The sequence below is a fragment of the Myotis davidii genome, unplaced genomic scaffold, assembly GCF_000327345.1.
Source record: "Myotis davidii unplaced genomic scaffold, ASM32734v1 scaffold98, whole genome shotgun sequence".
NCBI classification, from domain to species: Eukaryota; Metazoa; Chordata; class Mammalia; order Chiroptera; family Vespertilionidae; genus Myotis; species Myotis davidii.
Window position 1 is genome coordinate 3946927 of NW_006294654.1, and position 14829 is coordinate 3961755.

Consider the following 14829-nt stretch of genomic DNA (forward strand, 5'->3'; position numbering starts at 1 on the left):
TAGATTTTTCTATTGAAAGCACAGCAAGGCAGGTGGGAAGTCACACAAAGCTTAATTTGAGGTGCTTAAATTCTGATCTGCATTATGTTAAAGCTTTGCCACATTACAACCTGTGGAAGCATATTTGCTTTTAGGGTTTTTTTTAGAATTAACTTAGAGAGTTATGGGTCTTTCTCAGCAGTTAATCAACAGAACCATGAGGTATTCAATGAGTAAGATTTGGAGGGAACACATGAAGCATCAAAAATAGAACTCAGAGTTCTGGTCTGCTAATGCAGCTGCCTTTTTGACAAAAATATCTGTTAAGCCCTCTACCAAAAAGCAATTATATTTCTGGTGGGAACTTGGATGATTATTTTTCATGCACTGCAGAGGCCACTTTAAAAGAAAAAAAGTCCACTAACAATATCACTCAGATTTAATGTTATGTAAATCACATGTTATTGAGCGGTCATAGGGTGGGAGGTTTTAATGGTAAATTTGATATGTAGAATCTCCTTAGATGTTTGTCTTTATTGCATTTATTACACGTTTCCAAATCCTAGGTTTTATGCAATTTGAGAAGTAGTTGTAGGATCCACTTATTGTTAGTTTTCCTTCACTCATTGTTTTAAAAAAACTTCTATTAATAGTTGAATTTTATTTGTAAATATAAAACTAAGGAAAGCATTAGTCTAGGATTTCAGATTGAAAATGAACTTGAAACTCTTGGCAGAGCAAATAAATAGGGATAGCATTAAAAGGGGATTTCTAGTGGGGAATCTGTCATTTCTTGAGAAATTCAAGACAACAAATGCCAGTTTTCCCTAAATGCAGCCCATTCATTGTCCAACAAAGCCTCTTAGACAATGTCAGACTTTTTCTTCTTAGAATTAAAAAAAAATCCCCCAAAGTAAGAAAAAATGTGGCTGTAAACGTAATTTAAATATTTATTCAAACTGTTGAATGTAGTATCTTTCAAGTTATCTTTTTACTTTATTCATTCATTCATTCATTCATTCATTTTTCCCCAAATGACAGTTTTAGATGATACCCTAGATTCAACTTACCTGATTTGATCGGTGCTGTGTAAAGCTGTAGAATCATAAAGTAAATATAAGAATCTAAGGATTTAAGGGAGAGAGGAGGTGTATTCCAAAGATGACTTAAGTATTGACAAAACCAAACAAATAAAAAAGCAAAAAATAAACAAAAAAGGAGAAACTTTTTGGTTTTCTCCTTTGAAAATTACCTCAAATTAATTCAATTTATGATCTTAATTTTTTTTTTCTGAGAACTGTCTGAAAAGCTAAAACCCTTTTTGATAACTGTTATCAAACTAGGTAAAAATAGCCATCAAAATGCAGAGGGATTCCTGATTCTGACCCCCTTTACACTACGGGGAATTAGATGTCAGTAGGTAGTTATATTACCATGTTAAATGTTTGTTTTGTATTCTCACATTCTAAATCACTCCAGTGCAATGCAGTGAGGGACTAATACAGCAAGTAATCAGAAGTTTCAACTGTGTAGCCATAGTGATGAAAGTCAGAGTAAGGAAAACCAAGTGCTGCAAAACCAAATAAAATTTCTAATGGAAAAAAGAGACTTTTGCCACAAATTGCTTAGAGGTCTCTCTGACATATATTTGCTATATTCTCTAAAATTGTATTTCTACTGCTTTGTTTTTAAATTTTTCCATTATGTAAATACTCACCTTTACTTAAATTAAATTATTAAAAATAATTTTAAATCGTGAGGAGAAACTTTAATAAAAACTTTTAGATTATGGTAAAGGGTGTTCTTGTGAGTCATACATGCCAAAATCAAATCCAGTGGCTCAAACTTGTGATGTTTAAACAGATGATGACCTTGATATATTCTCAGAGAAGACTGATAGCAAGACCATGAGCTGCTTCTTTACCTGTCAGCTCTCACTTCACTAAACTTGTCTCTTTTTCTAGGATTCTCTTGGGGGGATTTTCCTTTTGCAATGAAATTTTTGCCCTGGAAATTTATCATTTCAGAAATTTTTGCCCTGGAAATTTATCATTTCCTAACTGCACTCATCTATTAAAATCATTTTAAAGTTGCATTCTTATTAACACTCGAAGTAGATATTATCCTTATTTTACACATTGTAAACTGAGATGTGAAAGGTTAATTGAATTGCTCAGTGTCACAGTAAATGATAATCTTGGGATTTAATACTTCAGACCTGATACTAATTTACCCGGAATGTTGCATGTAGAGTAGATCTTCACAATCTTCAAACAGCAATATAATCTTTGTTCCTTTGTTATTCTTTCCCTTTTCTTTTTTGCCAGTTTTTTTTTGAATTCCCAGCTTCCACCCATGTTCAAAAGACTGTTACATTTTTATTTATTGCATCTTCTGATTTTTTTTTTATTAAACAAACACTACTGTCTACCCTGGTAGTTTGACTTCCATAATTTCTGCACAGAGTTTTAAGAGTAAACCTCAGGGTTTGGCCAAATACCCTGCTCTTTGTTTCACCCTTTCTGAAACCTCATTGCTCAAGAGGTTCCTTGAAATCCAGTGGCTTTTTGCTTTGGTACCATAGGGGTAGCTTCTACTCCTGGCACAACTTCCTTAGGTGGCTTCCCCTCTGAAGACTATGCTCCTTTTCAGATTCTGCTGGGGACCTGTGCAGAGGCCACACTGCTTACAAAAGGTTCTCTCCCCAGGTCTACTCTCAGATGACATTTTCTTCTGCCTTATCACTTTATAAAGAAGTTTCTCTCTGCACGGCTGGTATGGCTCAATGGTTGGATGTCAACCTATGAACCAGGAGGTCAAGTTCGATTCCTGGTCAGAGCACATGCCTGGGTTATGGGCTTGGTCCCCAGTCAGGGGCATGCAAGAAGCATCTGTCTCATCATTGATGTTTCTATCTTTCTTTTCTTCTCTGAAATCAATAAAATATATATATGTATAAAATATTTTAAAAAGTTTCTCTCTATACTCCTTCCAGGCTGCCTAACTTTTGAAATATATTTAAAATTTAAAATTTATTGCCATTTCCTGAATTATCAGAATTTAGGAATTGTTTGCTAGCCTTTTTATATAATAGTTTAGCATTTATTTCTTTTCCTGCTCCCATTGCCCCATTATATTTTTTGATTAAATCAGTTGTTGGTAGTTATAATATTATTACTTTGTAAATATTATACACTAGAGGTCCAAATGCATGAAATTCACACAAGGGGTAGCATATTATGCTTTTATTATTATAGATTGCAGAGTCAAGTGATGTACTATGATTTCTTTTTTTGGGATACTTTTTTTTGTATTTAAAATTTTTCTCATATATTTCTTTGTTTTCTATGAATCTATTGTTTTTTCCCCAAATTGTCAGATAGTTCTATTGCAATACAAAAAATATTTCTGCATAACAAAACATTAAATAATATATAGTTAATTCCCCTCTTCCACTCCCCAGGAACCCTTCTTTGACACCTCTCCAATTTATTCTAATCTAGTCTTTCACGTTCTCCTTCTGTAAAAAAGTTATCTGTGGTTCTGGGACATCGTTTCCTACCCTCCCGTGTTGTAATCCCTATATCTTGGTTTCATAGAGATAACTTTTCCATAGTCTGTAGCATATCTTTTGGGAGCTTTCTAGGAAAACATGCATTGAAATTATTATCATTATTCCTTGCATGTCTAAAAATGTTGATTGTAAGTAGGGCTAGGTAGAGAATTCTTGGCTGAAAAAAATTTTGCCTTAGAATTTTGAATATACAGCTTTATCATCTTCTATATTTTATTGTTGTTAGTAGTTTTTATGAGAGTCTGGTCTCAATTTATTTTTCTGTATGAAACCTTTTATGTTTATTTGCAATGTATTGAGATTTCATGATGATGTACTTTGGTACATTTTTTCATTCAGTGGACTTGTATAATTTGAAATGCATGTCCTTCAGATTTTGGAAAATTTATTATATTATTTTATAGTTTTTAGACCTTTCTTTTCTTTTTTCTCTTTTTGAAACTACTCTTAACAAGACAGTGAAATTCCTGAATTAATTCTCCAATTTTTGAAAATTCTCCAGTTTTTGTAACTTTACCTTTTGTTTTATTTTCTGAGAGATTTTTCTTGACTTTTTCTTCCAACATTTATAACATTAACATGTTCATCTTGACTATCATATTTTAATTACTTTTCCTTGTTCTCTCAGTATTTCTGCTTTTCTGTTTTATATAGCATATCGTTATTGTTTTATAGACATAAGATTTCCTCTTATTACTTTGAATATTTTGAAAAGCGTTAGAAGTCTCTGTCTTAACTCTCACTGTCATTTGGAGCTTTTTTATCAAATGCCTAGTGACTCACAGGTATCAGTGAATACAAGCATCAGAAAAGTAAAATTGCTGGGCTATTATATTTGTCAGAATTTTTTCATTTGTGATTTGTAGAAACTCAACTTAAACTAGGTAAGAAAAAAAGAGAAATCTCTTGTCATACACAGCCATAAAGCACAACGTATTCTTAGGAAGTGGCTGGATTCAGGAGCTAATACAACATTGTCACAATTATCTTTCTTTATCTTGTGATGAGGTCAGTTCCTCTTCTCCCACATGAAACGAGTGAAAGAAAAGAGGGAAAGGAAAGAAAAGAGTGAGAGAGGAGTTCTGTTATCAAAAGAAGTTATAAAGGAAAGGAGAGCTTGAATGAGAAAAACCATAACTGTTCTCCAAAGCCTCTTAGAATGACAGTGAGACTCAGGACCCTAAAAAATCACTTTATTTTATAGATGACTTATTATTGCTCTTAATAACAGAGCAAAATCTATTCCTTTCCAGGACTGTGATGTGTGATTCTCCCACACACCTCACTGAATAATACCTACAGCTCTCCTTGCCCAGATGTGTTTTTATGAAAGACAGTATAGTCTTGGACCCAGAAATTCTTTAATACAGTGTTTCTCAAGCTTTAACAAGCAGATGAATCCTTAGGGTTCTTGTTCAAATGCAGGTGCTGATTCAGTAGGCTCTGTGTGGTATCTGAAATTTGGTTTATCTGAAAGCTTCCAGGTAATGTTGATGCTCTCTCAAGGGCTTTATGTAGGTAGGCTAATGCTTCCAGGATTAATATCTTCCACTGACCCTGGTAAAAAACCCCACACCAAACAATGAAAAAAAAAATACCTTTGGGAGGGATTTACATTTTCTGACTCTCCAATACCTTGGACTCTGCTTCTGTGTGAGCACAGACCTGGGAGGAAGTCACTTGTCTATAAATGTGACTATGAATGGATGTGGGATTGGCCAAAATCAATCCCCTGTCTAACTGATGCTAACTGATTATTTTTACACAATCTGAAATCCATGAAGTAATTAGGAAGGCAGATAAGCACTCAATCATAGGCTCAGTAACTGGTAAGCGAATTGCCCCATCATGAAAGCATGGGTATTCACACATAGTAGGAAATATGCGTCATCCCGTAGCAGTGGTCCCCAATTTATACACCCCAATTTATACACTCCTTTTGTTACTCAGGAGTAGTACTTCACCTCTACAGTGTCATTACTCCCAAATTTATCGTGTATTTTTCTCAATGATAAGAATAGAGACTTAAATAATGGCTATATATATATATATATGGGAGCATATAATTTTCACTGAAGTCCCTCTGAGTCTGTTCCATAGCCTTTTATGTTTCTTAGAACTTATATTTATCATTCCTCACATCCCTGAAATCTTTAAATAATAAAAAAATGAAAGCACCGCTGTACACAATTTGGCACCAGAAACAACCCCAGCTTTAGCTGAGAGGTGTGGAGTGACACAGGCTCGGGGGCTGGGGGACCTCCGCATGCTAACCTTGGCTCTGACATTACCGCCTTCAGGAATCTGAGGTAAATGCTTAGCACAATTGCCCTCTGCTGAAATGCTCGGAAGGCTGATAACATTTCATCTGTCTTTTCCAGAGAGAATTAATTAACTGGCAAAGCAACTTTGGGTCATGGTTGGAAGGAAGGCCTATAAAATACTCAAAATACTAAATGTAAATTCTCTGAGAATGTGTTCAGTGGACCTTATCAATCCCAAAAGTGGTTTGCAAATTTCTGTCTAGTCAGTAATTGCTAAAATTTAAAAGAGCAGTTAATGCATCATAATAGAATCACAATAAGTAGTATGTTTATACTTTGTATACATATTTATGTAAACCAGAGGGTTATTATGAATACTTGTGATATCATTTCTCAATTCACAGATTTACAGATGGAAACCTTAAAAATTGACAAAATAAGAACATAAGACCTATGATGACATTCTCTGTTTTCCACAAACCATGTTGCAGTGTAATTTAAAGCTTACTCAACATATCTATGCAAACAGGATATCAGAAAATTCAGCCCAAATGCAGATGCTTCAATCCAAATGGTTCACTACTTGAAAACCTGTAATCCATTAATGGGGTGTTTCACTAATTCTAACTGGTAACCTCTTAGTATTGTTGGAGGCCATTCTCAGAAAATCAGTTTTCCATATAAGAGCCTTTGCTTGTGTTTATAAGTTGAGAAAAATTTAATTTACCCTCTGAATCTCTTAATGAAATTTTCTATGTGAAGCACAGATACTCCATGAGTTTCTTGGCTGTATGTATTCCCAGACTTATTATTAAGAAAGTTTTAAAAATTGTGTGATCAATAGTCATGAAATTGGGTTATTTGTTATCTTTAAGAAAAACACATTGACAGTGCTGAGCTTAAGAGCATGACAGTGTTGAGGATGACATCAAAAGAGCTAGAATACAGGACTTTCTTAATCTGATGACTCATGCATTAACCACTTAGCATGGCAATTAGCTTGTTAAATAAAGCTCCACTTCGATTTGGAATTTGGTATTTGGATTTGGTACTTTTCCAAGGAAAAATCATTTGCAGGAACCTTGATCAGAGCAGTCTTTACAAGCTTGCTATTTCTATTAGTTATTCTATGAATAATCATCACAGAGCCTTTTTAATCAAGGAAAGTGGAAGTTTGTTATAAATTACTCAGTGAATCTGAACTATTTCTCATAGCAATTCCGAATATTCAGAGAAATATCAGAATAGTTCAATTGGCTATTACAACAGTCCAGAAATTTAGAATAATCTGAACTGATTATAAGAAAACCACAAATTCACAAGCTAAACACATAGCTCATTCATTTCTTGGTTTGGTTACACCAACACAACAACTATCATTGAGAGTGAGTGAGTGAATATTTTTCACTTTTATAATTTACCTATGGCTGTCCACCAGTTTATCCCAAAATAGTAATGTTTAAAACAACAGCCATTTTTTGCTCATGATTCTGTGGGTTGACAACTAGGGTTGGGCTCAGCTGAGATGGTTTGGCTCTGCACCACCAGATATTGGGCTAGCACCATGGTCAGCAAACAGTGGCTCACTAGCCACATGTGGCTCTTTGGCCCCTTGAGTGTGGCTCTTCCACAAAATACCACGTGCGGGTGCGCACGTACAGTGTGATTGAAACTTCGTGGCCCATGCTCAGAAGTTGGTATTTTGTGGAAGAGCCGGTATTTTGTGGAAGAATCACACTCAGGGGGCCAAAGAGCCACATGTGGCTCGCGAGCCGCGGTTTGCCGAGTCGCAGTTTGCCGACCCCTAGGCTAGGCTCTATCTTATATTTGGCCCATGGCTGAGGCAGCTCAAGCTGCTTCTCTGTATGCTCTCTCATCCTTTGGGATGCCAGCCTTTTGCACATAGTGGTAGAAGAGCAAGCAGAGAAGGTAAGCCCCAATGCACAAGCCTTTATATAACTTCCATTTGCATCATGTTTGCTGATATCTCATTGGTCAACCAAGTCACATGGTTCAACAAAATCAGTGTGGGAAAGGACTATACAGGGAACAGATATAGAGAAGAATGATTCTCTAGACTCATATAGAAATGAGTAACAATCAACCACAATTTCTAGCTCAAAGATCCATGGAGTCATTTCATCTTTCAGAAAGTGAATATTAGATCAGATCAGGTGTGGGAAAATTATGGCCTTTGGGACACAAAACTTTATTGAGCCCAGCCTGTGTGACTCAGTGGTTGAGCATCGAACTATGAACCAAGAGGTCATGGTACAATTTCTGGCTAGGGCACACGCCCGGGTTGTGGACTCAATCCCCAATGTGGGGCATGCAGGAGGCAGCTGATCAATGATTCTCTCTCATCATTGATGTTTCTATCTCTCTCTCCATTTCCCTTCCTCTCTGAAATCAATTAAAAAAATATTTCACATGCAAGAGAAATATTATCACATATAAATATAGTAAGTATAATATAATAATTTAATATCTATAATAATAAAAGCATAATATGCTAATTAGACTGGACAGCCAAATGACCTTCTGGACATCATTTCGGATGTCCTTACAGACGAAGCCATGGTGGTGAGGGACAAGGCAGAGGCAGTTTGGGGCGATCAGGCACGCAGGCGAGCAGTTAGAAGTGATCAGGCAGGCAGGCAGAGGGGTTAGGGACGATTAGGCAGGCAGGCAGAGTGGTTAGGGGTGATGAGGCAGGCAGGTAAAGATGGGCAATGAGGCAGGCAGGCAGAGGGGTTAGAGGCAATGAGGCAGGCAGACAGGTGAGTGGTTAGGAGCCAGCAGTCCGGATTGCGAGGGGGATGTCCGACTGCCGGTTTAGGCCTGATGATTGGGCCTAAACCGGCAGTTGGACATCCCCCGAGGGGTCTCGGATTGTGAGAGGGTGCAGGCTGGGCTGAGGGGCCCCCCCCCTTCCAGTGCACGAATTTCGTGCACTGGGCCTCTAGTAGTATATAATATACAATAGATGGTGTAGTATATAGAATAGTATGGAATAATAAATGCACACAGATAAATAGATAAATCTCTGTAATATTTATACATAAATAAATAGATAAATCTATAATTTATGGGTAAATCTATCTGTAGTTTATAGATAAATCTATGTATAAATTTACCTACCTATCTATATAAAAGGCTAATATGCTAAGTGTCCAACCATCTGACCAGTTGCTATAATGCACACTGACAACCAGGGGCAGATACTCAATGCAGGAGCTACCAAGCTGTAGTGACTTGGCAGTGGCGGTTCTCAGGTAATGCACTCCAAAACCAGAGAGGAGGGAGCCCGGGGCCACGTGATTCCACCTTCAGCGATAGGTTATGTTGTTGCTGGGGCACTGTCGGCCCCGAATCTGGTTTACTGCACACTGTATTTGCGTTCCACACCCTGTACAACAGCAACTTTGCCGAGGACTGCACTCCAGGACCCCTCGGGGGATGTTGGAGAGCCGATGTCGGCCCAATACCCACAGGCCAGGCTGAGGGATCCCACCTGCCTGAGGGACCCTTCTCACTCTGCAGACACCAGGGAGGGACTGTGGGAGGTTGGCTCCAGGGCGTGTTTGGCCATCTCTCCCAGTCCCGCCCCGTTGGCCATCTTCTAATTAATTTCCTTTCAATGTGCATGAATCTGTGCACCGGGCCACTAGTAATAACATAGTGTTACCAGGCTATGAACATTTCCCCAACTCTTCCTCATGCTTACTATCATGAAAAATATGCATTTGATGATACTCTATGAGAACAAAATAAATTGGTTTTGTAATGCATAATTTTTATTGTTGAAATTTTCCACTGAATGCCACTTCAAACATATTTGTTCCAGCCTAATTTCTATGATGCTTTGAATCTTGGGAAACTCTAATTTGCTTAAAACTATGTATGTATAGGTTAGTATTCAATGCTGGGCTAATGTCAACATTAGGCTGAGGTACTATTTTATAATCAAGAGTCAACATAAACCAGAAAAGCAGAGCACACATACTTTAAACGTGACCTTCAACCTATGATTATTTTATTAATCTTGAAAGTTTAATGGTTAACATCTTTAAAGTTTGGTATGGAGTTTTCTTTGATTTGATGTTAATGTTGTTGTGAGGATTAAATTTGTTAGCCTATGTAAAGTGTGTATAAGAGTCAGGTGTCTGTTCCAATCTTTTGTGTATTTTTAAAATTGGCTATTGAGTTTTAAGATGATATATATATACACACACACACACACACACACATACATATACATACATGTATACATATGCATGTATACATGTATATATGTATATATGTATACACGTATATGTATATATATTATATATTACAAGTCCTTTATGAGATATGCGTTTTGCAAACGTTTTCTCCCAGTCTGTGGTTTGGCTTTCATTAGGTTAACAGTGTCTCTTATAGAGCAGAAGTTTTTAATTTTAAGAAGTGCAGCTTATCAGTTTTTTCTTTTATGGATCATGCTTTTCATACTGTATCACAAAAGTCATCGCCAGGCTGGTCACCTAGATTTACTTCTATGTTATGTCCTAGAAGTTTCTTACCAGTTTTTTAGGGAAATTATTCATGCAGCAGTATAAAATTTGACCTTCTTTCAAGCTCTCCTCTCATCACACAATGCCTCTTCCCCTTTGTCTTTACTTACCTAGAGAAATCTTAATCATTCTTCAAAGAATTCATCAAAGCTCACATCACTCAAAACTTGCCCTGACTGCATCAGGCCACCTTGGCCTCATCTGTCTTTCAACTCTTAAAGCTATGGTAATCTATACTACTTTGTTCAATACTATATTATACTCTGTTTAATGGTGCTTTAAAAACCATTTATATTTGTTACTCATATTTTTTAAGCAGGAGAGTTAGAAATTATGCTTCCTTAGAATAACCAGATTCTTTAAAAATGCCTGGAATTAGGAAGCTGCCAAGTGAAATTTTTAGGGCCTGAGGTTTTATTTCACCTGTGCAACTGATAGCTATATGATCTTTGGCAAACAAGTTTGACCCAAGTATGTTTCTTTGTAAGAATAATGCCTACCTAACATGGTTGGTGTGGGCATCGACAGGAGATACATGCACGTAAGGATCTTAGCAGTCACCCTGGCACTGCTTGTGCTGTGTTGTTGTTATTATTATATTATTCTTTCTATAAATAAAGTAGACTAGAGTATGAATGAAATAGATTAGTTATAATGAAGATTCAAATATGAAAATACTTTGTGACCTCTGTGTCTCATTATTATTATTATTATTATTATTATTATTTATATCAAATACGTTTAGATTCAAGAGTTTTATTAAATGTTCCTGCCACCTATTATTATTATTATTATTATTATTTATATTATTATGCTTAAGGGTGCATGATGTATAGGAGAATATTAAACCGAACTAAGAATCCCAGGACACCACATTTCACATCCTGATTTTGTCGTTGTTCTTCTAAATTGGATCCAGCTTTCATAGCTGCTTGAGTATTCAGTTTAGTGACCACCTTTACTAGCTCTGTCATCCTGGGAAAGCTGTGTTCCTCCTTTCATTCCTCTCTCCATATCCTGTTTTCTCCTGTTGGAAACCCATTAAAACTATTGCTCAGAATTGTCATAAGGGTTTACAATAAAGAGTGTACCTTAAATAATGAAGATTATTATGTGAAAGCAGCACAGTGTCTCAGATTTTGTGGCTGTTCAAAAAAAATATTGCATTTTGATATTTTTCACTGTGATTGTCCTTTAAAAATCTTCACAAAATTCTCCCTTATACTCTGTCTCCTACACAATTGCCAGGATGGGCCACCTGAAGTCCCAAACAGGCCAAGCTGCTTCTCTGTTCTTCAATGGCCTCTTGCCATGGATAGGAGAGTTAAAGCTCCGCTCCTCAGCTTCGCTCAGCTTCAATTTCTGCTTCAGCGTCTCATTTTAATACTATGAAGTGCTGGTAATTTCTGCTTCCTGAGTTCCATTCTTTCTGCTTTTATACTTGGTTAGTTCTTTGAGACTAAGTTCAGTTATCTCATTTAGGAAGATCCTGGGCACGTCCTCCTTCTGCCAGGCTAGTGTAAATTTCCTGCTTTTCCAAAGCACCCTTCAGTTAATCGTGGGCCCTCCTCCCAGGAAGTTCCTTGAAGGAAGACAGGCTTTAAATGACCTCTCAAGGTTTTCACAACTCTGTCTTCATGTAAAATCTTTATGTAACACCAATATGGTAGCACTTTCAACAGTAGACATAAGGCACATAATAAACATATGTAATAATTATATGGGTATCAAAATTTTGGGCTATAGATAGTAAATATATCTTTAATAGAATCTCTAGAATGAATAACTTTTTAGGATTAGGCAATATGTTTTTTGTTAATAAAATTATTTTTTTATTCATCTTACTCAATTGGGGAGAACTCTAAAGTGCTTCATAAACATTTATCTCATCTACTCTGTGCTGTTAATTGATTAGTCCCTTCTGCTTCGCATAACTCGGATTTTGTTAAAGTGTCCACTCCCTAATAGCTTATGTCATTCAGGGATCCCTGATGTCATCTCTAGCTCCAGGGGTCGGTCTAGAAGACTCGAAACCAGGGGTCGCCAACTTTTCGGAGCTCACGGACCACCAGTGGTCTGCGGACCACTGGTTGGCTACTGCTGTAAACCATTGAGGATATTCTCAACATCCTTTACTATGGATTGGTCCTGGAAAGCAAGCTTAAGCTGATGAGCGTATGCTATTTCCCCCAGGAGTCCAGTGATCTCAGTGGGCAGGAGGCAGGTCCTTTTTCTCCTTGGTAGAGGAGGGGTTCTCTCTTTCTTGCTTGAAGAACAAAAACGAGAAAGAGCAGAGTATTGTTTGATCTTAGAACATTGAGGGAACCAACACTGAGGTGGAAAAACTCTGCATACTTGACATTACTGATGGTCTGCATAGGCGAGATAACTTTGCTTATTGTTTAAAATCATTTTGAGACAGATTGCTGGTTAATTGCAATTGAAAGCAGCCTGACTAGTAGCTGTTTATAACTTTGCTTCATATAAACTAAGATATAAAATAATCTCTTTCTGACTCAGCAGTGAAATGAGTATAAAACCTATAACCATCTTCTAGGGAAATGAGGGTCTAGCTTACAGGTATATGCATGAGATGTAAGCATAGAATATCACTTTCTCCTCTCCAAGTATGCACGGTTATTAAATCAGTGTCCACTGGACTTGAGGGGAGAAGAATAAGAAGGGTCTCTGCTCATGAAGGTGTAAGAGGAATCACCAGTGGAGAGTGAAGTATCTTTTCTGGTAACCAAAAAGCTGAATGTAGTCTCCTTGAGGTCATTTCACTTTTTTTCTCTGGATTGTCTAATGGTAGCTGAGAGCAAAATGTCTCCCTTAGGATGTCACCTCCCATAAGCTGAGGAGCCAGGCGTTAACATGAGGGAGTGAGAGCAGGAAAGGAAGACTGTGTGCTTTCCTGGAGCTGTTAATAATATACTGGACAAGGGCAATAAATAATTGATAGTTGTCACCTTGCTGCTTCTTGGTTATTCATGGGCTTCAAAGCGGTCCTTTATCTTAGCGCCATCTAATCGTGTTACATCACATGCACTCCTCGTCGCCAACATTAATATGTCTGCCAGTGACATGTGCTGCACACTGGCTTTTCAGAGCTTTTACAAACTGCTGATCTGCACCAGTCAAGTGCAATGTAATTGTCACCAGTAGACAGAAATATTGCCGCCAGACAGAATAGTGTAAATAATACAAAAAATACCCCCCAACACCAACAACAAATCTCCATAATTAGGGAAAGGTCTCTTCCATCACAGCTGCCTTGCAGCTCCCCTGAATGAGAATTGCGGTCGTCTGGAGGGAAGTGGGCTCAACTCAATCAGGCTAAGCACCTGCATTCTTTCGATTATGTGCACTGCAGAGATGGAGTTCGTGTGGATTCTGGAGCAAAGCAAAGGGAGACTGTGAGTATATTAGATTTTTTTGTTCCTGATACCTTTACATCCACCTGTAGAGGCACCACAGCAACCTAGCAGTGATTGCCTTCCATGGCAATGCGGCCACATTAACCCACATACAGCAATCCCTAAATTTTGATTATAGGCAGAATGAAAGTACCAAGTGCAGAGGGAATAAATTCAGAAAGGAAGGGAAGGCAAAATATGTGCTTTAACTGGCGGCTAAAACTACTTAGACATTACACAGCTCATTTTATTCTCAAATTGTTCAAGAGAGTGTTATCTAATGGATTCTTTTTATGAGATGCTGCAAGATCTCCCACGCACCTGTGGCAAACACTAGCTATTCCTTCTCTTTCTTGCCAACAGAATCCAAATTTTGAACAGGATGGCAGAATGCCTGGCTAAATACTAGCTTCCTCAGCCTTCCTTGTAGCTGGGGATGGGGGTGGGGTGGGGCAGGTGACAGAGTTCTGGCCAATGAGATATGGGTGGAGGACTGTTGGGGATTTCTGGAGCCACCCTTCTCTTTTCCACTTTCAGCTTGCTTTGAATGTCTGGAGCTAGAGCAGCTCCAACTACAGATTAAGAGACATAAAGATGCAGACCCTGACCTTAGTGTGCCATGAATCAATGGCAACAGTCAACTACTTGTTTGTTTTTTTTTTCTTATTTGGGAAAAAGAACCCTCTTTTTTAAAAAGTCACCACAGGTCATGTTTTGTTCTGTTACTTGTCAGTGACCACATTCCTAACTATGGACCCAATCTAAAAAGCCATTGCTATAGCTACAACATTAAAACAAACAAAAATTTAAAAGTCCTTTTAAAAGTCACGTGGAGCAGTGGAAAGAACAGTGAGAGATGCAAATCAAAACAACAATGAGGTACCATCTCACACCTGTCAGAATGGCTATCATCAACAAATCAACAAACGACAAGTGCTGGAGAGGTTGCGGAGAAAAAGGAACTCTCCTGCACTGCTGGTGGGAATGCAGACTGGTGCAGCCACTGTGGAAGACAGTATGGAGTTTCCTCAAAAAGTTAAAGA